Source organism: Ictidomys tridecemlineatus, chromosome 3 (assembly GCF_052094955.1).
Source record: "Ictidomys tridecemlineatus isolate mIctTri1 chromosome 3, mIctTri1.hap1, whole genome shotgun sequence".
NCBI classification, from domain to species: Eukaryota; Metazoa; Chordata; class Mammalia; order Rodentia; family Sciuridae; genus Ictidomys; species Ictidomys tridecemlineatus.
This window is the reverse complement of record NC_135479.1, coordinates 90,116,890-90,144,600: the sequence shown is the minus strand read 5'-3', so window position 1 is coordinate 90,144,600 and position 27,711 is coordinate 90,116,890. Positions and strand designations below refer to the sequence as shown.

The 27,711-nt window shown below is 36.7% G+C and overlaps 1 long non-coding RNA gene across 1 annotated transcript; it reads right to left on the bottom strand.

Moving 5' to 3' along the window:
- Nucleotides 1–323: 323 nt before the first annotated feature.
- On the bottom strand, nt 324–26,457 carry LOC144375853 (uncharacterized). The gene is made up of 4 exons (XR_013435704.1): nt 26,279–26,457; nt 25,722–25,772; nt 1,889–1,966; nt 324–1,724 (listed from the first exon to the last, which is right to left on the bottom strand). It is a non-coding gene; the product is annotated as an uncharacterized LOC144375853 (long non-coding RNA).
- Nucleotides 26,458–27,711: the final 1,254 nt, after the last annotated feature.

Below are 27,711 nucleotides of genomic sequence, written 5' to 3'. Positions count from 1 at the left end.
AAGGGAGGTATTGAGTTACTCCATACAAACCCACAGATTTCAAAGGTGATCTGTCAACCCCAAACTGAGTTCAATGACTGACAAGAACAATGAAAATTCTTCAAACTGAAGATATTTCTTAAATCATAAAAACATTGGAGTACTTATAATTAATGACAGTATTCATCATGCTTGAGATTGATCAAAGTATATTATTCATATAAAAATATGCCACAATGAAACCACTATTCTGTGTAAATATTAAGTACCAATTAAAAAAAACATTCTCTACAGAGTGTTTTTAATTCTTAACAATGGCAGGAAAATTGATAACACACTTCAACTGTCAGAGACTGCATAAAATACTTTTATTTAATTTTAAAACTAATTTTTATTCACAGTTTTACAAATAAATAAAATGATACTTAGAGAAGAAAAGTAAGAACAGAACTGAAATCACAGCAGGTCTGTCTGACTCCAAACCCAATACACACAAACACCACACACATCCATTGTTTTATTGAACTGATTTGATGATATTTCACGAAATACAGATTTTCATTCCCATTTTACAAATTTGAAAAGTTGACCTGATAGAGATTGCACAATGAGACAGTAAGTTGGAGAACCAGGATTCAAACACATAAAATGTTCATTTCACTCTGCTCTTGTACCAGGTATCATCAGGACCCTCCAGAATTAGAATTTTATAAAATCAATTCATAAAATAGGTAATAAAAGAAAAGCTAAAGCCACCCTTGGAAGCAGAGTGGCTCCAGCTCACAAGCTGGCATGTTGGTGGTATTAATACATCAGGCTCAACTGAGTAGCTCCCACGGCAGCCCAGACCTAATGATGGCAGCAGATGTATTGGGTTATTATAAGTTGGCACTACTAGCTATTTCAGTCATGCAACCAGCTCTGCTTGCTCTGACTCACTGCTCACCAAGCAACCTTCTGGTTTTAATTTGGTTTCCCATGTGGCTTTCTACAGCATTACTAGTTCCTCTGGTCTCTATGACAATTGTATTTCTCATTTTAATTAAATGATTAGGCAACCTGGTAAATAGATCAGTTTTTTTGTCAGTTTGATAGCATACATCTCCTAAAATCCCTTAGTAACTGACAAACCAACTTCTGGAGCTACAATTCAGTCATCAGACCCAGAACTTAAGGGACCTCACTAAGATAATGTCATTGTGTAAATTACCTCCAGAGGTCTGTTTGTGAACCTATTATCTCATTGCAAGTCTAAAAGAAGAAGCCAGTTATTGACCCATTATTGATCACTGGGTCTGTACATGCATGAATGAATTTATTTATTCAATTTCTCCAATTCCAATTCATTTCAGCATTCTGATGTCAGTAAATGAATGTTCTATTTGCATTCTTAAAATTTCATTTCAGTTATTCACATATCCATATTTGTAATAAATACATGTATATGCTAATATAACTGATAAACCATTTCTCTTTATATTAGATTACTGGTATAGATGTACCTTTCATATTGTGGCATGTTTCCTGCTTGATCATTAACTACAGAATATATTACTACTCTTACCATTTAATTTAAAAGATCAAAGAGAAATAAACATTCTGTTTGGCTACCACAGGCTTCATGGAAATATAGTACAACTATCTACATGTTTTTTTAAAAATAGAATTAGTTTTAGCACAAGGTCATCCATTTCTTCAGGACTGGGTTACTGAGGAATGCAAAATCCATGTTTGTTTATTCCAAACTGTCAAATAAAAAAGGATTTAAAATTAATCAAAACATTATTACTCAGTATTACTATTTTGGTAAATCATTTCACTCTATACGTGCTGATGCTTTCTTTAAAAAAAAAAAAAAAAAAAAAAAGGAAATTGGACCGGAGTTGTGGCTCAGTGGTAGACTGCTTACCTGGCATGTGTAAGGTCCTGGGTTTGATCCTCAGCACCACATATAAATAAACAAATAGAGTAAGAATTCCATTGGCAACTAAAAAATGTTAAAGAGAAAAACAGGAAAACGTTAATATAATTTTAGAATAATACTTAGCAGATGTGATGTTTCCCCTGTATTTAAAGAAATAAAGGAAAGGTCTCATGTATCAGACATTCTTTCTCAGGAATGAGTGCATGAAGTGGTATATCTCATTTTTCTTTGTTAAAAAAAAAGCAACACACACAGCAAACAAAGCATGATTTTGATGTAATATAGATACTTTCTCCCTTCCTTTTTTAGGGATTTCATAATACCCACTTTAAATGAGCTCCATGAAGAATGGTTGTCTGTTGCTTCATCCATGCAGATTCCTCACCATCTCCCAAAGACACGGGGGCTTGCCAACACCTTTCAACAGTGAGATCCTGTCATCTGACCCAGTGACCCAACACTGTGATTAGCCCAGTGCACAGTGACTTGGCTGCTTGTTCTATTAATGCACCCCAAATGCATTTGCTTCTGAAAACCACATCCCATTCCTGAAAGCTTCCAGGTTCAAGTGAATCTTCCAGGTCTTATTAGCATGAATCACCATGAAACCAGTGACATCTACTTTGATCCACCTAAGGGAAATCAGCCAAATAAAACTGTGAAACTGCTCATTTTCCACCAGTGCTTTAGAAACAACAGCACCCAAAGTCATTGAAGTGGAGAAGGCACTTTTCACCCCAGAGCTCTGAGTTCCCAGGGTGCTCATTAGGTGCAAAGACCTTCTGAAACTGTTATTTCATTAGGTTTTCCCTAAATGCCAATAATAAAATTAATGATGACTCTAGTACACTGCTTTCTGAGATAAAAGATCTTCCAAAAGCAAGTTTCTGTTATTCTTCATACTGTTGAGGATGAGTAGGCACGTAAGCACACTAACACCAAAAATGTATGATCTTTTTATTCTTTCTGCTTTTTGTATTGCTTCTTTTGTTGTTGTTAAGAAAGTGGAAGGAATAAGAAAGAGAAGGTAGGCTTTCATGCATCAGCAAGACAGAAAAGGACTTGTTCTGTGTATCAACCCACTGAAATCTAGAGAAAATGTGTCATTTTGAAATAATTGTATTTCTCTCATGCCATAGAAGCATGTTGATTTCCTGTATGAACAGAAAGAGCAAAACATAAAAAATCAAAACACTACACAGAGATTTGGTCCCTTGTATTCGATATTCACACATTTAATTCTCTGAATAAGGCCGAGATTCTTTTCCAGTTTGTAAGAGTTGGAAAACAAAATGCATGGCTGTATGAGGTTATCAGTGATAATATGCTTATGGAAAAATTTAAAGGACAAAATTTAATTTACAGCAAGCAATTCAGATAAGTATTCTCTTATATTGGATTACCAAGTACAAATTAATATTTGTGATTTTCTGATGAGAATTTGAAGGGGTTTTCTTTTTCTTTATTTAAAATTTATTCCTTCTTGAAAAGAAAAGATAAAAATTAGTCTTAATTCATCAAGTAAGAAGAATATGTGACCTGAAAATGAAATGAAATGTCTAATTTTACCAAATGTGAAGAACCCTCTGTAATCTGAAGCTCTAGGACTTCTCAGCAAAGAAATCCATATATCTGAATATATATAAAATTCTAGAATTCCAGAAATCAAGAAAATGAGTAGATTCATTTTTTAAGATTAAAATTAAGTGAAAATTATATTGTTAGAACTAGGAGGAAATTCAATATCACTCTACCTCTGCAATTTAGCATAGAAAAATTTGGTCTACATATTTTCATCTAACATTGCCTGTTAAAAAAAACCCAGTTTTGAAGCCCATCTTTTTCTTAGAAACAATACTACAAATGGTTTGGTTTCTTTGCTAAATGACAATATGTCTTTATCCAGGCTAAACGATGAATTACTTCATCTTTCCAATTTTAACATAGGTTCACATGTAAGTACAAAAATAAAACTAAACAAAACCAATATATGGGTTTTAATAGCATTTTAAAATAAATCTTCAATGACAGTGGTAGCAGAGACACGAAATGGGAAGAGACAAACACATAACAGAGAACTATCTGGAGAAAGTCCAATGCACCATTCAGTGTCTTTGAAAGGCATTGAAAGATAATGGTACTGCTTTTTATTATATATAATATTATTATGTATAATATCACTTAACATACTAACATAATTCTTCTCTATATGTGGACTATTATTGAATTCTAAATATAATTAGTGACTTCTTTGAGGGACTTTTTGGGGGGAGGATTGTGATTAAGTCTCATATAACAAATTGAATTATATAAAGAAACACTGAAAGAAAAATAAAACGGAATAATAAAAGACAGAGATGGTGTTTTGGAATTTCTTGAGATAAAGAAAACAGGGACTCAATCAAGCTTGTTCCTGAAAGGGAGGTATGAGTTCAAACTGAACCCATATTATTTCCTATAGATGCCCTGTTAATAACACATGTTTAATTTCTAAAAATTCATTCCACACCAAATCAAGATATACCAAATATTGATGACAAAATTAATTAAACAAATTTTAAAACAAACATGTACTTTACAGACATGCAATATATCCACCTGAAAACTATAAAATCTATCTTTGTGGTTGTTGTTTTAAGTGGGCTGTAGAAGCTGAGGCTTTTCAAAGTTCCTACTGACTAAGTATTAATGGGGCACCTACTACATGCAGGGCATTGTTGCACGTCCTTGGGACATGTTAGTAAACAAAAATGGCCTCTTTCACCAGGCTCTTTCCTCATGGTTCTACGTGCTTGCTTTTCAAGGAGGTATTCTTTGGTGGCTCCTGTAAACCAGAGCCTACACATCTCCTCCCACCAGCAGCACAACTTTGCTTCCTTGGGAATGCAGTTTTAACAGGATATTGGTTTCCCCCAAGGTCCTGCATCATCAGCTTTCAATATAAAAAATTTTGGTACTTAATTTCTCTTTCAATAATCTAAGTAAATTTTTCTGAAAATAATCTGGGGTACTTTTTCTTTCATGGTTCAAGTTTTCTCTCAAATTGGATGCAAGGCCAGTTGTTTCTCCTCTGGAAGCAATCAGACCTTTTCTTTATTGTCTCAAGTCATCTTCACTATAATTCAGTGGTTGGTTTAGAGACTTTGATAAAATTCACTGGTTGGTTTAGACTTTGGAGGCCTACGTGTCCTGATCAAGCAGCCACAGACAGGCATATCCCCATCGTATCACTCAGCCAACCTATTTTCATGCAACCAGTGATTGAGTTGACTCAGTATTTTCTTCTTTCTTCAAATCATTTCATTTTTTCTAAACAAAAATGTACTCAGACCCAAAGGAGACAACTTCCACTTGGACGTTCACCCATTAATTTTTATTCTAGCCTCTATTCCGGAGGTGGAGTCTTTCTTCACTTCTATGTTGATTAGAAGAATTTCACTTTTAAAATTGAAGAAAATACAGAAGAGAGCATGAAAAACACACCTGATGCTAAGGGCAATTGCACACTCAGACAGTTGACTCACCACTGCTATTGGCCAGCTCATCACATCTGCACTGGATCTGCAGAGGAGGGCAGGGCTGGGAGCCCAGCAGCCCAGACTCAATGTCATTGGCCTCTGTGGTCTGTGCTGGGAGTATCAGGGAAGAGAGTTTGCATTGCAGTGCCCCCATAATCCCAGTCTATGTTTAAAATAAACTGAAAATTTCTATAGTGTTGCTGTGAGAGGTAAAAAGCAGAACAATGATGGAGGCCATGTGGTACTTAGAAGTTAGGATTTTATACCCCTAGCCTACCTGCATAGCTCTTCATCAATTTTACATAACTACCTGACGTTGCCAGTAGTAGGTCTCTGAGAATGTGAGTGAGACTTAGGTAATAACAAGAGGATGCAGTTGGGAGCACAACTTGGAATTTTTAGACAACCTGCTATATAAATCTGAGTGGTTACTACTATTTTCATTATTTTTTTGAAATGCATTTGGAACTACCTTAAACATGAGTGATTCAGGTTTGCAAAAGGGGTATATTAGTTAAAAGCATGTCTTGATATTTATTTTTATATGTATCAGGTTATGGATGGCACTTAGAGATGGCATGTTTTATGTGTTTTACCCAGATACTTGTGGTAGTAAAGGCTGCTGCATTTCAGTTTTTATTGTCCTTCATCTTTTCTTCCCACTTCTTATAAATATCCCAATCTCTCTGGGTGAGTCAGTCAGTAATGCATAGTACACTATTGGAATTCACTCAGATATTTCAATTTGTTTTTTAATATTAAGTGTTTTAAAATACTGGCATTCATTTACAAAATAAATGTCCAGAAGCTTTCAAGATGATTGAAGTTTGAGCCTATCATCATTACTTCACCCCACACAAACTCATCTGTCTGACCTGGGAGATACCACAATATTAGAAATGCATACGTTTTCAAGGAAAAATGCTGACCTAAGCTAAGTGTATTCTAGGAATTCAGTAAAAGAAGAGAGGGAAGATTAAATAATTCATGGAATCTAATCCAATCATTTCCCAAATAAAAGAAGTATCTATGTTAGAATTTTTCCTAAAGTCTCAACGGAAATGGTAAAATTATTTTCATTTAAAGTGTATAGAATTGGTTTGAATTTTTTTAATATTCTTTCCTAAGAAATAATTCCAAATTCTTGAAAAATAGAATTTTTTATAATTCAGTGTATACCAGAAGTAGCTATATTACTAATATTTTACCATTATATATTGTGTTAACCCACCTAATCATGCCTCCCCAAATGTGACCCCTAAACACTCATTTCAAAAGATACATGGTACTCAAAGCCAGGGCAGAAAGTCTCCTTCTCCAATTTGCTTCTAGCTCAGTTTTACCCTTTCTGGTTTCCTTGATTCCAGTCTGTTACTTCTTAATCCCATTACCACCTTGGTACCACTTCCCTCTTCCTAACTCTGTTCTACATTTAGCACTCTGCATGATTTTCTCCCTAACAATGAAAAAGTTTTAAGTAAGTATTCAAGGGTTCTATCAATTGATACAACATGGACCCCCGGACTATATGAGCAAATGTTGGTCATAAAAGCATTGTGTACTTCCATCTTGGTATACACATGTTCAAAAGTAGCCATCTCCCCCATACTTGGATCTAGTCTCCCTGGTAAAGTTTTATTTTTCTCACTCCCTGTCTCTAGTGCTTCTTTTGATGAGCTTAGTCCCTGTTGCGTTTCCCAACATATGGAACCTAGACCCATGACCAAGCCATCCTGACTTGGATCAAACCTCTTTCCCTATTAAGGGGCAAGGAATGGAAAAAGTAGAGAGATTAGAAATGACGTCTCAAAACGTATCCTCCTCCTCCTCCTCCTCCTCCTTCTCCTCCTCTTCTTCTTCTTCCTCTTCTTCTTCTTTATTTTTATTTTTTTTTAAGTTTCTTCATTTAATGGGATCCTAGATGAGTGTTTTCCAATCTTGGTCTTTCAGTCTCTACTGAAAAACTATGGTTTACAACTATTGAAATGCCAAACACTGTTCTTGGGTATTAAGGGTCTTTAATGAAAACTAATATTGGAGAATACCACCTACGTTTTAGTGGTACTTGATAAGAACAAGATGCTTCTTTCATCTTTTCCCTATTCTATTCTTTAATGTCATACAATTTAAAATAATGTTCCTGATGGGTGTGATCACTCTAACAAATCACATATTATCAACACATGTCACTTGGAGTAAAATAAAAGGAAAACAAAAGATTTATTCCATTAGCTATTCTATCAAACCATTGAAAGCAATTAGATTTATACTTTACAGAAAAGTAAAGTAAGGCCCTCACACCAACTATGAAAGAGGAAGGAAGAAAATTAACATTTATTTAATGAATAAAGTATGCCAGGAAGCATAATGAGCACTTCAATTATACATGGTCTCATTAAGTTTTCACACAAATTCTGCAGGTAGATGTTATTAACTCCCTAAGTTTTATTCCAAGCTGTAGCCACAGGGCTTTTGCAGTACCATGTCACAAGCCAGATAAATATCTGTTGATTGAATAGAGTCTAATTTAGAAAGAAGAAGCTGAAGCTCTGAGTTAAGAAATCTTGGTCAAGGTAACAATCTCAGTCAAGGTAAATCTTAGTCTATTCATGATTATTACTAATATTTATGGAGTGTTCACTGTTTTTCAAGTCACTTACATGAATTGTCTCATTAATTTTCACAACCATCTTCACAATCATTCCTCCTATTATACATAGAAATGAATTGAAGTTTAAACGGAGTAAGCAACTGGCCCCCAGTTCACACACCTAGGAAATGGCAAAAATTTCAGTTTCTGGACCAAGCAATTAACTGCTAGAAAATTCATATTTAACCTCTGATCATAGTGTCTCCTAAGCAAGGATGGAGAATTGACACCAGTTATGCCCAACGCCACATCAAGTCCATGTTGATGGGCACCACCAATTTAGCATTTCCGTGACCCTACCTGTAAGGCTGACAAGTATCCTACTTTTGTAGTCAGAAGTAACACTTCTCGATTATCCTTATCCTATGCAAAATCAGCTTGTAATTTTCCCTCAAAATTGTATTTTTAAAATTAAACTTTTCTTTAAATCTGTATGTATACAACTATCAAAAATAGAGACATATAAAATATGGAAATTTCATTTAGAACATGTTTAACCATCCAGAAAATGGTAATCAAAACTTTATTTTAATTTATATCAGTCAAAGTCCTCTGACTTATGTGCTAACCAATTAGTTTGGATCCTCATTACTGAACTCCTTCTAATCACAGCCAACTCACACACACACACAGCAGGTGCAGTTCTGGGGCCCGCAAAACCCTTGGGAATCTATTAAAGTGTTTTGATTTCTTTTAAATTTGGAAAAGAACTATAAAATTTTTGTGTTGAAAGTGATAGTCATATTTATGCCAACAGAAACAAGGTATAATTTTTTGTATTTTTTTTTTGTAGTGGAAGCATTCCCCCAAGGCCAAAGTACCTAAAACCCATGAAAGTCATGCAGCAGACCTGCCTCTAAGAATGATTTTACTGCTTCCATGTGTATCTAGGCAAGATAAAGGGGTTATCCAGGAAGATGAAGGGGGTACTGAGGTGTTTTTACCTTAGACTTGAGCTACCTTGCTATGTATGCTAGATTCCCAGTATCTGGTGTTCCAGGTGCTGGGGAACTTGTAAGGTATCTATTTATATCTGTTCAGAGGGACCCTTCAAACTTGACCCTATAAAATGGCTACATAATCAGGGTTGCCCAAGGGTAGCCACTAGCCATATATGACCATTTATACTTGACTAAAATGAAATAAATTATAAAAATTTAATTACTCTGCCACACTGGCCACATTTCAAGGGCTCAATAACTACCTCTAGTCAGTGATTATGACATTTGGAAATGCAGAGTTAAGAATATTTCCAGGGTCATAGAAAATTCTACTGGACAATGCTTCTCTAAAATTTGTCACAATGTTTTCCTTCCCTGTCTCCTACTAAGGCAATGTAAATAAGGTTTGTCAGGGGAACAGAAGATGTTGTGGATGAATCCTTCATTGTAAATAATGCCACTGAAATTCAGTGGACAGTTACCTGTACTTATTAATATTGCCTTTAAAGTAATATCATAATTGGCCCCGATATTATGATTTGATAATCTCCACATTAGACCTATAAATTTTGAAGGTAACAGAGTACTGTGGAGAACTACAGTTAAAGGTACTAGCAGCATTAATTATGTCAGGCAATTCATCACCTCCATTTCTCAATGTGATTCTCAGGAAACCCTCTTCTCTTAAACTTCCAAGAGTATGATGGGTCTCACCACCACATTATCACTAAAAGTCCCATTTTTTCTCTTTTTCAGATGAAACACTGTTTTGTCAATTTTATTTTTCATAGGTGTGGCTGGAGTAGCATTCTATTCCATGTAGGTAGGGGAGAAAATGCAGATAAGTTACTAAATCTTGCCCAATCTCAGGTTTAAACTTTTCCAAGACAATAAAAATTCACATTGCCAGGTTTGATCAAGTATAATACTCATATGTTGTTATGGCAAGGTTCTGTTATGTCTCTTGTGTTCTTTTTGAGGTGCATCACGTGCCTTTCTGACTTATGGCTATAAGAAGTTTGTGCCAAGTGTGTAGTTCTTTGTATTAAAAAAAATGCAATACTAATTTTTGTAATGATCTACAGAGTCTAAAGTAAAAAAATAAAAATAATCAGGCTCTGTTTTCCCCAAAGACATAATACAATAATTTAGAATTTGTTTTCAAAACATGCATTTCCAAAGAAATTGGCGGTCATGGACAGAATCCTGGTTTCTATGCACTAACCTCTGGAACTTGTGTGTATGCTACCTTAGAAGGCAAAAAGAGTCTTTGCAGGGAGATTGAGCTACTGGCCTGGAAATAGAGAGATCATCCTGGATTGTCCAGGTGAACCCAGTTCAATCACAGGTATCCTTATAAGAATGAAAGAATGGAGGATGGTTTGGAAGATGGCATTAGGGACTTCCAGTCAATGGGTACATGGAACATCCACAAGTTACCAAAGGTAGATATGTTTTCCTTAGAGTCCCTTGGAAAGAACCTCGCCAATGCCTCAAATTCAACCCACTGAAGCTGCATTAGGGCTTCTGATATTCAAATTCATAAGATAAATTTTGTTTTGTTTTAAGCCATGAAGTTTGTGTTAACTTATCACAGCAGCAAGAAAAAATTAATACATACAGTTAAATTCCAACCAAGCCATTTAAAATACTGGTAAAGTATGAATTCCAGTGTCAAAGACACTCACAAAGGAAATTCCAATGTTGCCATGTATTTTATGTAATCTTAGCCAAGTTATTTATCCTCTTTGAACCCTGTATTTTCTCATCCATTAGATAGGTATGGTAATAAGTACTTGCATAGGCTGTTATAAAATATTTTGGCACAACACCAGCTTTACTCTCTGGTGTTGTGCCTAATGGCATGTGTGCAAAAACACCTGTAACCAAAGAAGAAATAAGTATATAGTCAAGTTCAAAATATTAATTTTCTCAACTTCATACAGATATGAGACTATGCCAGGTGACAGAAATAGCTGGTTATCATTGCCCTTAGTTTTCCACATTACCATTGTAAAATTTCCTCTGTTCTAGTGCTAAATTTTTGTCCACAGATTCTTGCAAATCAAAAACCTGTTACTGACCAACAATAAAGTAAGAAGAGAGGTTAAGAATATTATTCTGTATGTTATCGTTGTGCAATGAAGGTAGTTTGTTCCTCAGACATTTTCATCAGCAAACAAAGTACTCACTTTTGTATTATGATTTTCAATCCCTTGCCTACCAACTGAAACTGCTGCCCTACTTGGTTTTTTTGAAAATCGCTTCATTTTGACTGATCCTAGGCTTAAATCATCAAAGCTCTGGAAGAAACAGGAGCCAAGAGTAGGAGAATTTAATCTTCAGATAAAATCCAGATTTCATATCCATTTTGGCTCAAGAGCAGAATTTAAATCCTACCACAAATTTCTAACACAGTTTACTCCTGGAGGAGTAAACTTTATGTTCCAAAGTTTATTCCCTAATGGTAAACAGTGAGTTGGAACCTGTGATTCTCCAAACATTCACAACATAATAAAATGGCATACTATTTCTCTAGCTGTGATCTCAAATCAAAAGTGTCTCGGAATTAATTTTCCAAAATAGCAAGTTAAGGTAAAACATTGTTGTTGCTAGATTGTCTGAGTGGTCTTCTTGAGGTACTAAGTAGGCATGATGAAGCATACACTTCATCTGCTAGCTTACAACATGAAGTGTACCACTTGAAAACAGAGCTCAGCCTTTACACCTTCACTCATCACTTGTAAGATTCAGAAGTTGTTATTTCAAGTTCCTTTTGTCTCCACAACGCAAATAGAGTTAGTGTTTTCAGCAGAGATAATAATGCAATCAAAATATTCCATATGTTCCCCACTTTATTTTCTTTTTTTTTTTTAACTCTTACATATAGGCAATGTCATGGGACCTGTTCCAGTCAATGTGCTCTGCACAGAGGATGGATTAGCATTATAGATAAAGCAGGTCTGAGTTTCTTCCTTATTCACAGGATGCTAGGAGACCAAGTATTGAGATGATTAAGTCATAAAGGCAAAAGAGATTAGGACAAAATCGCCTGAAACCACAAGGATTCAGGAAAATTTTCTGACCTAAAGCCACCTTTACAGGAGAAGAAATAAACTAGGTGATAAATCCCTAGGATCCTATGCCTATACTGAAGTATAAGCCTATCCTATCTTGCTTGTTGCATATTAACTAGTCAAAATGAAACAGCTATGAAAATTGTAAGGAAAATAGAAAATATATGTGGATGAAGTTCCAAAGTTTCAGGATCATCTAAATCTTTTAAGTTTTGATTTATTTATTTATTCATCACATTACACAACTTTATATTCCATGTAGTAGACTCTAAGAATCTCACACGCACACAAAAATTTCTCTTGAGGTTTCTCAAAACATAAAAAAATCTTTAAACAACATTTTGAAAAGTTAACTGCAAATTAATTTTTAACGCGCCGCACTTTGTACTTATCTTCTCCTTTAAAGTAAGTGAGTTTAAACTTTAAATGAAAAGGTGCTGACAAAATGTGTTTTGAGGATTAGAACAACACAAATTGTAAACAAATGCAGCATTTTGTGGTAACAAGGCAGAGTGAAAATTGGAGCATAAATGCATTTCTCAACAGGTCTCACTCTAGTACTCTGCAAAATCTCTCTTCACTTTTTTTCTCAATTTTGACATGGCAATTTACAATTAAATGTATGTAGATGTTAGAAATAATATAATCTCTTGTGAAAAATTTACTGCAAATTTGTAGAACTTACTGCTTACGTTGTACTGTTCTTGTTTTTTAATGCAAATTCAACTCTTTTTTTTTTTTTAGGTATTTAGTTCTTTGTAATGAACTAAATACCACAATAGTGGAATTTATTCAGAAGAATGTCAGGAAGAGCAGACCTCTTTTACTCAAGAAATACTGGCTCAGTTTTTTTTTCCAATGTGAAAAAAGCTTCCTAAGAGATTAGAGCAACGAGAAAGAAGAAAAAAAACATTTTAGGGATAAAAGTAAGAAACGCTTGATGTTATTTCAAGGCCGCCTAGGCACATTAACATTTTATTCTATGAATAAAACTTTATTGACAATTATGAGGTGGCAGTTGGAGCCTTCATGCCTTCTCAATTTGATTTGATTGATTATGCAAGATTCCTACCACTTCTGGGGATGGCTCGAGGAATATTAGTAGATAAACACTACCTGCCAACATTGTAAGAATAAACTGAAGAGGGTATTTTATAATTTTTGAACAAAGACTCACGAAAAAGTGAAGAGACAGTCAGTGGGAAAGATCAAGGTTAATACAGAGATAAGGGGAGCAAAAGTGTGTTGTGACCAAAGTAGGATAAAAATGGAACCTCAATGGACTCATTCTTATCAGAGTAAAAGCTGAGTCAGATCTCAGAGCAGGTCATTCCAACCAGAGTCCTGATAGAGCATCCATAGGGGAATCAGGGATCTTAAACCTTTAAACAGGAAGGTAAAGTGCTGGGTGCATATTTGTATTTTTCTATAGAGGAAACAAACTTCTAAATCAATTTTTTCCCCAAAGTTTAAGATTTACTTAATCTTCCCTAAGCAGTTTGTTGTGTTCTGACATAAGGCTCAAATGGTCTCAAAGGAAACATAGCAGTTGTAGAAAGCTCATCTGAAAGTGGCTGAATCTGCAGAGCTAGAAAGAATCTGTAGAAAGTCAGCTGTAATGGCAGGACACATGTGAGACCTGCAAAACCCTCTGTCACTAGACAAGATCTCAGCTGTCCTTCAAGGCCAAGATCAAATTGCATTTTCTCTTCACAAACTCTCTATAGGTATTTATAGTATTCTCAGAGGAAGGCATATGCAAAGAAAGAAATGAAATCGAAGTGTATATGATAATATTAATTTTTGACCGAAAGAATGAGTAACTGGAAAAATTGGGCCCCTGTGCATTGGTGTAAGATAAAAACAATATAACTCTAGTTATACCTGCCAGAATAGAAAATAGTATAATTGCAGTAGCAGACAGAATGGTAGCCCAGAACAGCGTGAGCCCAGCTACTAGGAGGCAGAGGTAAAGGGGTCGCGAGTTTGAGCTCAGCCTGGATAACTTAGCAAGATCCTGACTCAAATAAAATATTAAAAGAGGTGGGGATGTGTGTTGGGTGGAGGCTCAGATCCTGGGAAACAGATTCAGGATCCCAGCAGGTGGAAGAAGATGCAAGATGTAGTTGGGAAAGTAGCCATGCTTTATTTAGAGGCAGCAGCGGCCTTCAGCCTCCAGCTACAGCTCCATTTTGAACCTGGTACCCAACCAGGTCCACTTAGCCCCTAGGCAGCCCCCTGAGGCACTTCCATAGGACTTTGCAATATGCAGGCCAAAGAAGGCACATTGTTAATAGGCTACATAAGTGGGAGCATGCTCACAAACAAATGTGTATGTTCTGGAGTACATAGGCTGAATCAGGGTGTTCATGACCTTGGCTATACACTGAAAATATGAGTTCATAGAAGACTCAGTGAGGGAAACAAACTATAGCCATCTTGGCAGAGTGCTTGCCTAACCTGTACCAGGTCCTGGGTTCAATCCCCAGTATGGAAAAAGAAGGCACGGAAGGAAGGGAGTGAGCAAGCAAACAGTATGGTAATTACTCAAGAAATAAACAGGACTGCCACATGTTTCAATAATTGCACTTCTGAGTACATAATAATAAGAATCGAAGACATTACCATAAAAAGATTTTTGTGCAGTCATATCCATAGCAGCATTACTCACAATAACCAGAAGGTAGAAGCAACAAAGTACCCATAGACAGATAAATGGGTGAACATGTGGTGTACATGTCAGCTCTAAAAGGGGAAAAAAGATGGTGGAATGAGATGAGCATCATTACCCTAGGCACATGTGTGATTGCATGAATGGTATGGCTCTATATCATGGACAACCAGAGAAATGAAAAGTTGTGCTCCATGTGTGTACAATGAATCAAAATGCATTTTGCTGTCATGTAAAACTAATTAGAACAAATACATTTTTAAAAAAAAATTAAAAATAAATAAAAGGGAAGGAGATTCTGACACATATTATGACATAAATATAAACTTTGTGGACATTATGCTAAAGACAAGTTGCCATAAAAAAGATAAACATTGTATGACTCCTCTTAAATTAAGTACTTTGAGTTGTCAAAATCATGGAGGCAGAAAGTAGCATGGTGGGTACCAGGGACTGGGGAGAAGTGGGAATGGGGTGTGACTTTTGGTGTTACCATTTAATAGGGATAGAACTTCAGATTTATTAGATGAAAAGAGTTATGGAGATTCATTATGCAATAATATAAATATAATTTATATTACTAAACTATATATTTAAAAATGATTAAGAGGGAAATTTTTATGATATTTATATTTTACCACAGTTAATTCTTTTTTTCATTGTTTTTATTTTTAATTTATTTTTATTTTTTATTGATTTTTTAAAAAATAAATGACAGCGGAATGCATTACAATTCTTATTAGACATATACAGAACAATTTTTGATGTCTCTCTATATAAAGTATGTTGATGTCAATTCTTGTATTCATACATGCACTTTGGATAATGATGTCCATCACATTCCACCATCCTTGCTAATCCCCTGCCCTCTCCTTTTCCTTCCCACCTTTCTGCCCTATCTAGAATTCATCTATTCCTCCCATGCTTCCCCTCCCTATCCCACTATGAGTCAGCCTCCTTATATCAGAGAAAACATTCAGCATTTGTGTTTTTTAGGGGGGGGATTGGCTAACTTCACTTAGCATTATCTTCTCCAAAGCCATCCATTTACCTGCAAATGCCATGATTTTATTCTCTTAGCACCATTTGACCCAGCTATCCCTCTCCTCTATCTATACTCAAAAGACTTAAAAACAACATACTACAGGAACACAGCCACATCGATATAGCAGTGCAATTCACAATAGCTAAACTGTGGAATCAACCTAGATGCCCTTCAATGGATGAATGGATAAAAAAATGTGGCATATATACACAATGGAATTTTACTCAGCAATTCCTTAAAATTCTAAAGAACGGATTATTTCTCCATCTATTGACCTAGGTGTGTGTTCACACTGTAATGTTAAAATGAAAAGAACCGGTTACAAAATAATAGATATATCATAAGCTTAATTTTGGAAAATAAACAAATATAAATCAGCATATTTAAATGAGTTTATATAAGTTTATATAATCACAGAGAATGCTATATAATGATATACATCAAGCTGTTCACTTAGGTTATTTCAAGTAGGTAATGAGATTTATTGTGTCTTGTATGCATCTATACTTTTCCACCTTGACAGTGAACATGGGCTCCAACAATAAAAATTAAAATTAACCAGATACAATGGCAATGTGATCAGAACTCAGACAATTATTGTAGGCACCGAAGTATATGGGCAAGGAAGAAGAGAACAGGTGTCTGGTAGGCCTGGAGTGCTTCAAGGACCTAACAGCCAGATACACATGGGAGCTTGATCTTGAGCTCTTTAGTGGCTAAAGAGAGAAGATTCAGATCCAGAATGAGGCAAAGAGTGCAGCAATCCCATGCAAAGAAATTGACTGAGCAAGGTTTGTGAGCAATGTTAGGTTGGTATGTGACAATGACTGACATTTTAATGGCAAAGTACAGAATTCATAACTTACAACACTTAACACTTTAATTTTCTCATTTAACAATACATTATGAACACTGTAGGATAATAGAGACTTCATTCCTTATTTTTGACAAATTCATGGAGTTTTGAAAAAGTGTTTTTATAAATAAAAAGAATGAAGACCAACAAGTTAAGCTTTTGTTGGAGTTTACTTCAAAGACTGAGCTTCAACATGTAGCAAGGCCTTGGAAGTTGCCTCAGAACCAAGGTCTCTTTGACCTTCCTTTGTCCTCTGCCTTTCAGTACAGGGAGAGGCTGTCTTCAAAGTCTCCTCAAGTACCTAAAGTCTGGACCCACTGAAGAAGAAACAATTACCTCTTTTCTCACCTCTGAGCTTTCCTTAACTAAACTCATATTTCAGGAAGAAAGAGCAAGGTCTGCCCACAGACCTGAAGAGGCTTTTGTCACAAAACAATGTCCTCTATTTTAGTCCCATAAATAAGTATGTACATACCACTGTCCATTCTGCAAGCCAAGCAGGCTTTTTCCTGGTCATTGAGAGTTCTCTAAACCCAACCAACTCCCTAAATTTCATTTTTAGTCCCCTAAAAAGTGTCTCCATTCTCCACCCTCCTGCTCCTCTTTAGAAAACCGGGTATGTCAGTTGCTGAATAATCCTGGGCTCCTGGGTAATCATACTCCTCTTGCTGTTCCCTCCTGCTGTGATCCTTCCCCTTTGCTCTTTAATAGATCTGTGTGCCTTTTCTCCTATTAATCTTTGTCAGTTTATTCCAGTGAGCCTACAGAGAGTTCCCTTTATCCTACATTTCCAACTGTATAAGTTTTAAAAAATAAGGAAAATAGAAAGAAAAAAATAATAGCATTAAAAATTGAAAGAATTGATTATCCAAGACAAGTGGAAAAAGTAACCACTATAATAGAGGGCATTGCAAAGCTCCATATAAAGACATTTAAAATGCAAATAAAAAAGATTTTTATAAAGACAGAAACTACAAAGATTGATCCCAAAAGGTAGATAAAACTCATCAATTAATTGCCATGAACAAAATTAACACACTTAACAAAACAAACAAAACTCAAGATATATGAATAGTTTGGAAATCATAGAAGTTATTAAAAATGGGAAGAGAAGATGCTGGAATATCTAGTTATAAAACCAAGGATCTCAGTGGCTAGCAACTGATGCTCATTTGGTTCTGTGGTGTGACCCCTGCTACAGAGAAAGGCATTTGTAACCCTAAGGAGGTGTTTCAGTGGAAAGGCCACAGAAAACAGTTGTCCTCCCCCTCTTCTTAACCATCTCTGCCAGCTCTCCTAGACCAGCTGGAGAGAGCTCCAACTCCACTCATAGGGGAGGCTGGCAGCCCCTCACCTCTGTGGACTTGTTCTGTTCTATGAGGGTCTCCTATTATTGATCAGAGCAAGAATGAACTATCAACACATTATCTGATCAATGATCTGTGAGTTTTATCAGTGAAACACAAACCCTTTGGAAAGTTTTTAAGTAGCAAATGAAAAAAGTTGTTTGGTGAATTGTAGAAGCTGCATCAGGTAAGAGTAGCTGAGTGAGGCTAATGACTCTGGCTTATTAATGGATATTAGTAGAAACAGAAAGAATCCACACACTCGGCTGCTGGGGGTCAACATCATACTGTATCCTAGTGGCTTGGATGTTAATAGCTTTTCCAGTGCCCACCGAAGCCTGGGAACACTAAGATTCTAAAGAGGCCCACTGTTGGGCCTTCCCTAAGCCTCTTGCAGTACCTAACAGCCATAACTGGAATTCCTGACTTTCTGTTCTCCACTTCCATCTGCAAACAACAAATTTAGTTTTTTTCTCTTCTGGGATTTAACCTCAGAAACAAACCATCTTCAAAACACATTTTGAATTTTGAGACTTATAGAGCAAATGAAAGTTTCCTTTACCACTTTAGAAAGATTAAAGGAATGGGTCTCTTCTAAGGCTACAAAGAAATGTATTAATGGTATTCAAGAACATGATGGATTCTTACACAGGTGGGACTGGCCAGCTGTTCTCCATCTCAACTGAGAGCAGAACAAAGGGAAATAGTGTTAAACTGCAAAATTAGAGATTTTGCCCATTTAATACATCACCTGCTTCTCATCCTCTCATCTCCCACTCCATGTCCCAGTTGCTAACCTTTTCAGTTAAGTGTTCATTACCAAGCATTTCATTTTCAATTCCATTTATTTTTAACTAGGAGGGCCTAGGCAGCCCTGGTCTTTGATTTATGGAAGTACAGTGTACTGCCACAAGTCCTCTTCAAATCTGCTCCTGGGATGAAGCATTGCCTGTCAGAAGCACTGTGATGCACAGCAGAATGAGGACAAATGCTGACACACTTCTCCATTCCCATCACAGAGAGTCTCATGCCAAACAACACAGAGGCTTGCCATTTCTCACCATTATTTTGTCTATTTCCTCCAAGCTGCATGGTCACAAGACATGTTGCCATCAGTTCTAAGGGAACCCTGACAGCTAGAATTTTAAGTATTACAAGGAAGAATGTAATTTGATGAAATGAACCTAATGAAAGTCCAAAGACTTAGCAGAGATGAGTGACCAAGGAACAAATAGAAGTGATTTGAGGGAATCTGACCAGCTGATGTGGATAATGTTGAGCAGAGATGGAAACATAAACAATAGTCATCACCCACATATCAGTGACATCTGGGAGAAATGTGCTGGTGATTTTTGTAAAAAAAAATATTTTTAGTTGTAGATGGACAAAATAACTTTATTTTATTTATTTGTAGTGGTGCTGAAGATTGAACCCAGTGCCTCACACATGCTAGGAAAGCACTCTACCACTGAGCTACAACCCCAGCCCTGTTGCTGATACTTCCCCTTTCAGTGCCCAAAGAGCAGTCTTCCCTTGGCTTTGGAAAAAAGGTGTCTGTCAATATGTCCAAAGCAATAAAAAGAAAAAAATGCACAGTATGCTCCACCAGGAACCTAATGGCAAAATAAAGATTTATAGAACCCACTAGAACTTTTCAATGGGTTTTATAGAAAGAAAACTGCATGAAATAGTCCATCTACTGAAGGAGAAAAATTAATGCTAACCTCTGTAAATGACACCATTGCATATCACATTAGAAAAGCCGCTTACAGAAAGCCTATAATTTTCTCAATTTGATCATTCCCATAGCATAAAAACTGTTCTCAGTGAAGAGATATCAATCTTCTAGCAGCCCTGACATCAGAAAACTGCCTACACATTACTCAGAACAACAAAGCATGTTGGTGTCCTTTACAAACACTATCCACATCTCAGTACCACCCAATTCATTTGGCTTTGATTTTGCCATTTTCCCAGATTGAGAAAAGCAAAATAGTGATATGGATTTATGGGCTGTGCCACTGGTATTTGCAGTAAATAAGCACATGCCCTCAAAGATGTGCACAAAGAAGGTAAGGAAGTCGATAGTGAGGGGGCAGCTCTCTTTATAGGACTTCAATTCTGCAGGAACCACAACACTGCAAGCTTAGTAGTTTAACATTGATTTTTGAGTGTGAGAGTATCAGGATAGAAAGAAGACCACACCAAAAAAAAAAAAAAAAACAGGTTTGACTCTAAACTCATCTTTCCCTCACTATTGACAATGTTTTATTACAAATCAAAATGACCAAGTTCAACAGAGGGGAGGAACTGGGGTGAGGGGAGAAGGGGAAGGAGAGATAATTAGAACAAAATATATTCGAAGATTTTTTATAATTGTATCAAAATAGATTCTATTTTCATGTATAAATAAGAAAATAATAATAATAATAAAATTGCCAAGCAATTTAATATTTTTCATCATTTAAATTTAGGTGTCTATATGTGTGTGTGCGCGCGCGGTGTGTATATACACATATATATGTATATATGAAGTAAGTAACACAAAATTATTGCTTTATTTCTTCATTTTGAATATTTATATCACAATTTTCCCCCATCCTCTACCACAGATCTCTATATGGAAAGGTATCTGTAGTAGAGAATGAGCTTAAATAGCTTAAATATGGACTTACAAAATCAGAATAAAATAATAAGTCTGATTCCAGAAAACACAGATATCTCATTTTTTTGGCATTTTAGTACACATTTATTGCCTACTCTAGAAAATGCTAAAGGGGAAATCAAAATATATGAAAGACAATCTTGGTACTTTGAGCTCTGGTATTCAGCTGGGGGCCGAGCTGGGGCCACAGTCTACTGGTATCTGGAAGTATGGCCAGGCCAGGAGTTCCCACTGCATGCCTGACTCACTGGGGAACTGCTAGAGAACCCTGGTGGAACATTCTGGTGAGACTTTCTCATATTTTTAGTGTGTCAGATAAGTGTTTCAGGATTTACATAAGAAATGCCTGTGTTTCCTGGGCTTTAAGAGTTCAGCACGTATTCCTCGGAGCCTTTAAGAATGACAGGTTAAACGTTTGCTGACTTTGTCCTCTACTTCCCTCCAGCCTCCTAGCAACTTTTTCAATTTGGCAAATTATCTCTTGCCAGTCATTAGAGTTGACAGGTAGGCAAAAGAGGAGGAGGAACTCTGGCAGCCTAATTATCCCAGTGACCAAACTGCTTAAACTCTGAAGTCTGATAAGCAAGGATCTAACTGCAAGGCCTCCCCTTGCCTGTGTGGAGAGAAGTCATCTCATCTTCTGCAAGGATATCTAAAAAGGTAGTTTAAATACTTTGGAAAGAAAGGGGCTTGATTACTACAACAGTTGACATAGTCAAAAGCACATTTATTGTGGTTTTCCGTATCTAAAATGCACTTCATGCACATAAGAAAGGAAATCTGCTAGCTGATAAACTCTTTTAAAAGGAAGATTCCATCATACACTTAAATCCCTTTGAGGATACGGAGTGTTCCATATGATAACTATTATAATTATAAGCATTTGTCAAGATGGTTTAAAACACTCTTATCACAAAAAGCTTGATTATAACAGTGGGCTGATGTGGTGAGCAGCTCTATCCTAGTGATTGTGTATAACAGCCTACGTTGTACATTTTCTGAAACTGAAGAATGTTTTTTTTTTTTTTGTGCTAAATGCTAAAAGTTTTAAAAAGCTCCATTTGTGATTTAAGCACCCTGAGGAAAAACTGGGAGAGCTTAGACCAGGCTTGAAGGCCCAGGCTGCATCCTCAGTACTAGGGTCTCACAGGATTAATAATACATTGGTGGCATTAGAAAAGGTAGTAGCATCTGACATTGTTCCCAACTGCTGACACCACAGATCTGAAGGAGTTTGAGAAGAGCTCAACACACCAGCATGCTGTTTCCATGACAAGTTATGCATTAATGAGATGCTATTAATTATATTTTAAATAGCTTCACACCTATTTTCTCCTTATCAAATGAGTTTCTAGGCTAAGTTTCAAGCTCCATGGTTGCAGTTTAAGTGATTCCCTTATCTATTTCAATTCAACTCTAAATCATAATTCAAACTCCTTGGAACCCACTGAAAGTCTCATGAAGTCTTAGTAGGGAAAGGGGATTTAAGCAATGGCCATTTAATGTCATATGCCTCCCTGAGCAAAAATGAAGAGCAACAAAACAATAGAAATACAAAGATTTAGTGAAGTGGGTAGGCACCAAACAATAAATTAAAAAACAGTGCTATTTGATATGCAAAGCAAATCTGGCGAGAAAAAAAAATCATAATTTTAACAGGCAAACACATAGTTTTAGGAGATATAAAAGGATAATTCTTTTACTAAAAAGTATTCAAAGCTTCTATAAGTGCTGTAGCTTATACTTTTAGAGGCTAGAAGAGATAAATAATTGAAAGAGCATGATATCACTTTAGGATCCACCAACTTCAACTTAATGAGAAGCCACATCACCAACCCAAATCCATTTCTTACCCACAGGGCGAAATGGTACAGACAAATCCTTACATTCCTTCATATTCTCCAGCTACTGCATTTTCAAAATTCATCAGCTGATGAAATATGATGGAAGGTATTATACTCATGCCATTTTTCTGGAAAAGTAACTGAAAAAAACCAATAAGGAATTTTACACTTCAAACCCTATCAGAACCTTCAGACTTAAAGCATCCATAAAGATGAGGACCAGTCCTTTTATCTTCATGAAGAGGGCTTGCTTTTAAACTGCCACCAAATCCATCTCCCCAATATTTTAAAATTGTGTTCTTTTATTATATCATTATATTATAATACATAGATACAATCATGATTGTTAGTCTCTTTATCTCTGTATCCAATTTGTCTCCAAGATGAGCAAATCTCAAAATTTCCCTCAGAGCACACATAGAAAACTCCTAGTGGTGTGCACCCCACACAGGTGGAGGTGGAAGGGATTGTTGTGTGCTTCCAGGGATGGGGCAGGTCTCGGGTCTCTGTGACCCATTAGTGTATCACCTGAGAAAAATCTGCATTAAATTATGAGGCCATCAAAAGCAAGATACTCATCAGCATGTCCACATCTCAAAAAAAGTTGCCTCCAATAAGCAGAAAATAAGAAAGAATAAATTCCATTAAGTGAATTACAAAGCCTTTTGCCACCCTGGTTCCCAGTTAAACCCTGTATCTGGGAAGCTTTCTCTGTAGTCACTTGTCCCTCGTCCTGGGCTCTGAAGCATTCATAGTTTTATGTCACAGTCTTACATTTGATAACTTGGTACATAGTAAATGATCAAAAAATAATTCTGGCACCTTGAGCAGGACAATGCAAGACTGTGGTGTCACAGATGTCAGTACACACACTGCCAGATCCTTATCGCCCCCCCACCCTACACCCAGGCATACATGGGTCCTATCAACCTTACCACCTAATGTTTCTCTATTCATCCATTGATCTCCGTTTCCAGGATCACCAAACCACCTCTGGCTCTCATTCTCTCTGATTTTGATAATTTCCATACCTTCTTAATCTTATTCAAAGTACTTTCCCTCCTCTATTCATATAGCAGCCTATAAGAGAAGAGCTTTCAAAAACAAAAAATAGAATAACCCCAATAAAGTCTGTCAGTTGCTTATCAATGAGTTTAGGTGTAAAACATCTTAACCTGCCCTTTGGTAATCCGATACAACCTCACTCCCAGCAGATCTGCCCGTATCTAGCAACCTTCTCCCCTGCCCTAGTTATTTCAGTCACATCAATTTCCATTAGTTCCCTAATTACCACAAGCTCAAGGCCACTGCAGGACACGGACAAGCACTCGATGTTCTGAATAACTCGCTCACTCTCCTTTCTTAAACCAGTTAATATCAATTTATGCTGCAAATGCAGATCCAAAGGGGGAAATCTCAAGAGAAGTTTCACAGATACGTATTGGGTTCCCAAGGTATGTCTGCTCTGCGTAGGATGTTAGAAGAACAGGGACAAACAAGGTAAAAATGTGTCTACTCTCCTCTTGGCTTTTAAGCAAGATGACATTTGGTTCCAAGTATCTAAAATTCCTTCACTAATGGCTTCAGCATGTTCTGAATTTTTTTTTCCCAAGAAGACCAGAAAAGGCAAGCCTTCCACTGGTTCAATGGGATAATCAAACAATGCCATCAGTGACCAAGGCCCTTCTGTACTTCTGTGTTGGTGTATTCACTCCCACCTTCCTCCATCCCAAGATGGAGGCTTACCCTAGGCTTAAGTAGGGCCGCAGAAAGAGAGGGGTGACCCTTCTTACCATGAAAACAAAATCTCTGCAAGAAATACTCAGACTTCCTCGTGTAATCATGGCTAGGCCAGTGCCACATGACACCTCTGTACTACAATAAGAGGGAATTTGAATTTTACTAGCCGGGCAGTTGTCACATGGAATAAAACTAAGCTTCTATATCTAGGAAAGAGGGGAAGAGTGGACATAGTGCTCTTTAGTGAAACTAAAGTTTGGGGAAAGGTAAATGGAATAATGACTTCCCAAACTTGTCCACATCCTACTCCCCCAGAACCTTATGTGGCAAGTGGGCCTTAAGGGAGTAGATGTAAACATGATTGCCATCACTTGACCTTAAAGTAAGGAGATTATTCCAGGTTTTCTGGAGGGGCCCCCTGCAATCAGAAGAAAGACAGACAGAGACACGGCAGCTGTTGCTGCTGGCTTGGAACACAGAGGAGGGAGGCCATGAGCCAAGGGGAGGAGTGAGAAGCCTCCAGAAGCTGTAAACCAGCAAGTGGCTTTGCTCCTACTCCTGATGGAAGGAATGTTCTCAGCTGGCACCTGGATCTCAGTAGAGGATTTATGTTGAAATTTTTATCTGCAGAACTGGGAGATAATAATGTTGCATTGCTCAGAGTCACTAAATGTATGGTAGTTTGTCAAAGCAGCAAAAGAAGACCAATTCAGACACTGCTTGGTTTGGTCGAGTGCCCCCCCCCCCAAAATGTGTAAGTTAAAGGCTTAGTCCCCAGGATGTTGCTATTAGAAGATGCTGGAATCTTTAGGAGATAAAGCCTTATGAGAGGTCCTAGGTCATTGAGAGAATACCCTCTAGAGGAATTTTGGGACTCTGTTAGTCTCCATCTTTTCCCTTTGCTTTCTGGTTCAGGAGGTGAGTGGTCTGCTCTCCCGCATATTCCCACCATGTGTACTACCTTGCCAAAGGCCCAAAGAAATGGGGCCACTTAATCATGGACTGGAGGCTCTCAAGCTATAAGCCAAAACAACCTTTTCTCTCTTTACAAACTAATTGCCTCAGGCATTTCATTATAGTGACAAAAAGCTGACACACATAGCCACCAATAGAATAATTACTACAATAACAATTAAATACAACTACAATGGGTGCTAGATGAATGTATGTAACAGAGGCATATAATGTAGTCTTGGAATAAATAAACAAAGCCTAAATAAAATGTAGACTTTTTATGCCTTTCCAACTCCTGCTTCATTTCTCATTATTTTCCTTCAAATCTAAAACTATTTTCCAGGTTAAGCCCTCAGTACTCATTATACTACCTAATATGTACCAATATTTAATGAATTAACTGATACACTGTCAATTAGTTGATTAATTAAATGAAAAATTGAATTGTTAGTAATCATGTGTATGAGTCTGGAACACAAGATAAAAGTCAAGTCTGGAGATAAGGACTTACCAACTGTCCATGTTCAGGTCATGACTGTTCTGGTGGAGAATTGAGAAAGACCTAGGTGATTACGGAAAGTGAAAAAAAGAAGACGGTCAAAGATAGAACATCAGGAAACATCAGCATTCAGAGAATAGACAGCGATGATTACGTATACACAGTTGACACAGGAAAATACTAGAAAGGCAATTAAAAAAAATCACAATTTTAAAATAATTAGATGATTTGATCCAAGTACCAGAAGTAGGATTACAAACACATATACACTTAAAGCCTGGAAAGAAATGGATCAAACTCTTAACTAGTTGTGTTTGGATACTGTGTATATTGGTCATCGGTTTTATACTTTCTATCTTCCAATATTATGTTATAAAATTAATCATGTTTTAAAAAATAACAAAGATACAAATATTGCCATGTTCTTCTAAAAAATAACGATTCTCCTTTTGTTTCCTTCTTCAAATTCTCAAAGGGAAAATCTCCCACCTCCTTAACTTGCAGATGATGCTTGGTGATGGTCTTCACTATCACTCCTTGACCACAGCATTCTTCTGTTTCTCACATACCTGGATCCAGGGATTGTAGGCCAATTCATGTCTCATTCAGTGAGTGGACTCAAGTCATCAGTCTCGTTTCACGGGGCATTGCAAACTGGTATTCATAATTTCAGTGTTCTCCCTGCTCTAAAAAAACAAAGTCAATTTAGGCCAGTCCTTGACAAGAAGCCCAAGGGCATTTACAGCTCAACAGTAAGTACTAGTTGTGTATACACATAATATCAGCTCTCTGCTGCTGGTCAGATTTGCCTGGTGAACACTGGCATTGCCAAAGCTGTCAATCAACCTCCTGCCAGGGGGCAATCCAGAAACATATTAAGAGACTTGAGACTGAGGGAAGAAAATCTATTCTGCTATGGACTCAGAGAGTCAGTATAAACTGAAAATAATTGCAGAGACATTTTAAAAACCATAGATCCATGAACAATAACCTTCATCATGTGGGAATGATGCAGTCAGTCCTAGACACAGGAAATCGTGAGAGTCACTAAGTTGAGAGTCAATTCTGACTGAAGACACTGCCTCTAGAGGATGAGCACAATGACAAACAGATGAAAATGTGTTCTCATTTGTCTACATCACTTCGTGTCTTACTTACATAGAGGAAAGATTAGCTGCAATTTCCTTATTATGCTATATACCTTAAAACATCTCTCAGGACATTGTGACATGTATATGTGTCATTGTGATATGGGGCTGAATGTACCCTGAATCAAAATAAAATTTAATTGAAGTATTTCTCCAATTTCATGGAGAAGTATAGCTGAGATTCATTTTAAAATCCAGTATCACTGTTAACATATCAAACACAAACTTGTCTAAAGTCTCTTTGCTTTTGTTTTCAATCTGAAAGAGAAAGCCAAGCCCATTGCACATTTTAAAAATTTGAGGTTATCGGAGCTTTGGAATAAGCCACATTTTTAAATATCTGGAATTTGATCTTTTTCTGTAATGTAGTAAATGCAAATAAATAAATCATAACAATAATGCACTAATAATCGAATCAATTGGTTGTGTAGTTGCTGGGCAAGGAGAGTAAATCGTTCTGCAGATGCTGCTGGGTCGTGACCTCTATGGTGATCTACAACTCTGCAACATGGTGATGCTACAGTGCTGCCACAGTCTCCTCCTGCCAACACCCACAGCTCTTAATTGCCTTATTGCTCTCTCAATGCCTTGTGTTCCCCAGCATACAGACTCTTCAGGTCTTGCTCTGATTCAGAGAAATATCAATTGTAAATGTATCACCTACTGTACTGTGCTTCTAGGCTATTTGTTATGGATTCCATTTTGCTCCTTCAGAATCCGTATGTTGAAGTCCTAACCCCCAGCATCTTTGCATGACCTTATTTAGAAATGGGGTCACTGCAGATGTAATTAATTAAAGTGAAGTCATTAGAGTGAGATCTAATCCATTATGACTGGACTTCTTATAAAAATGG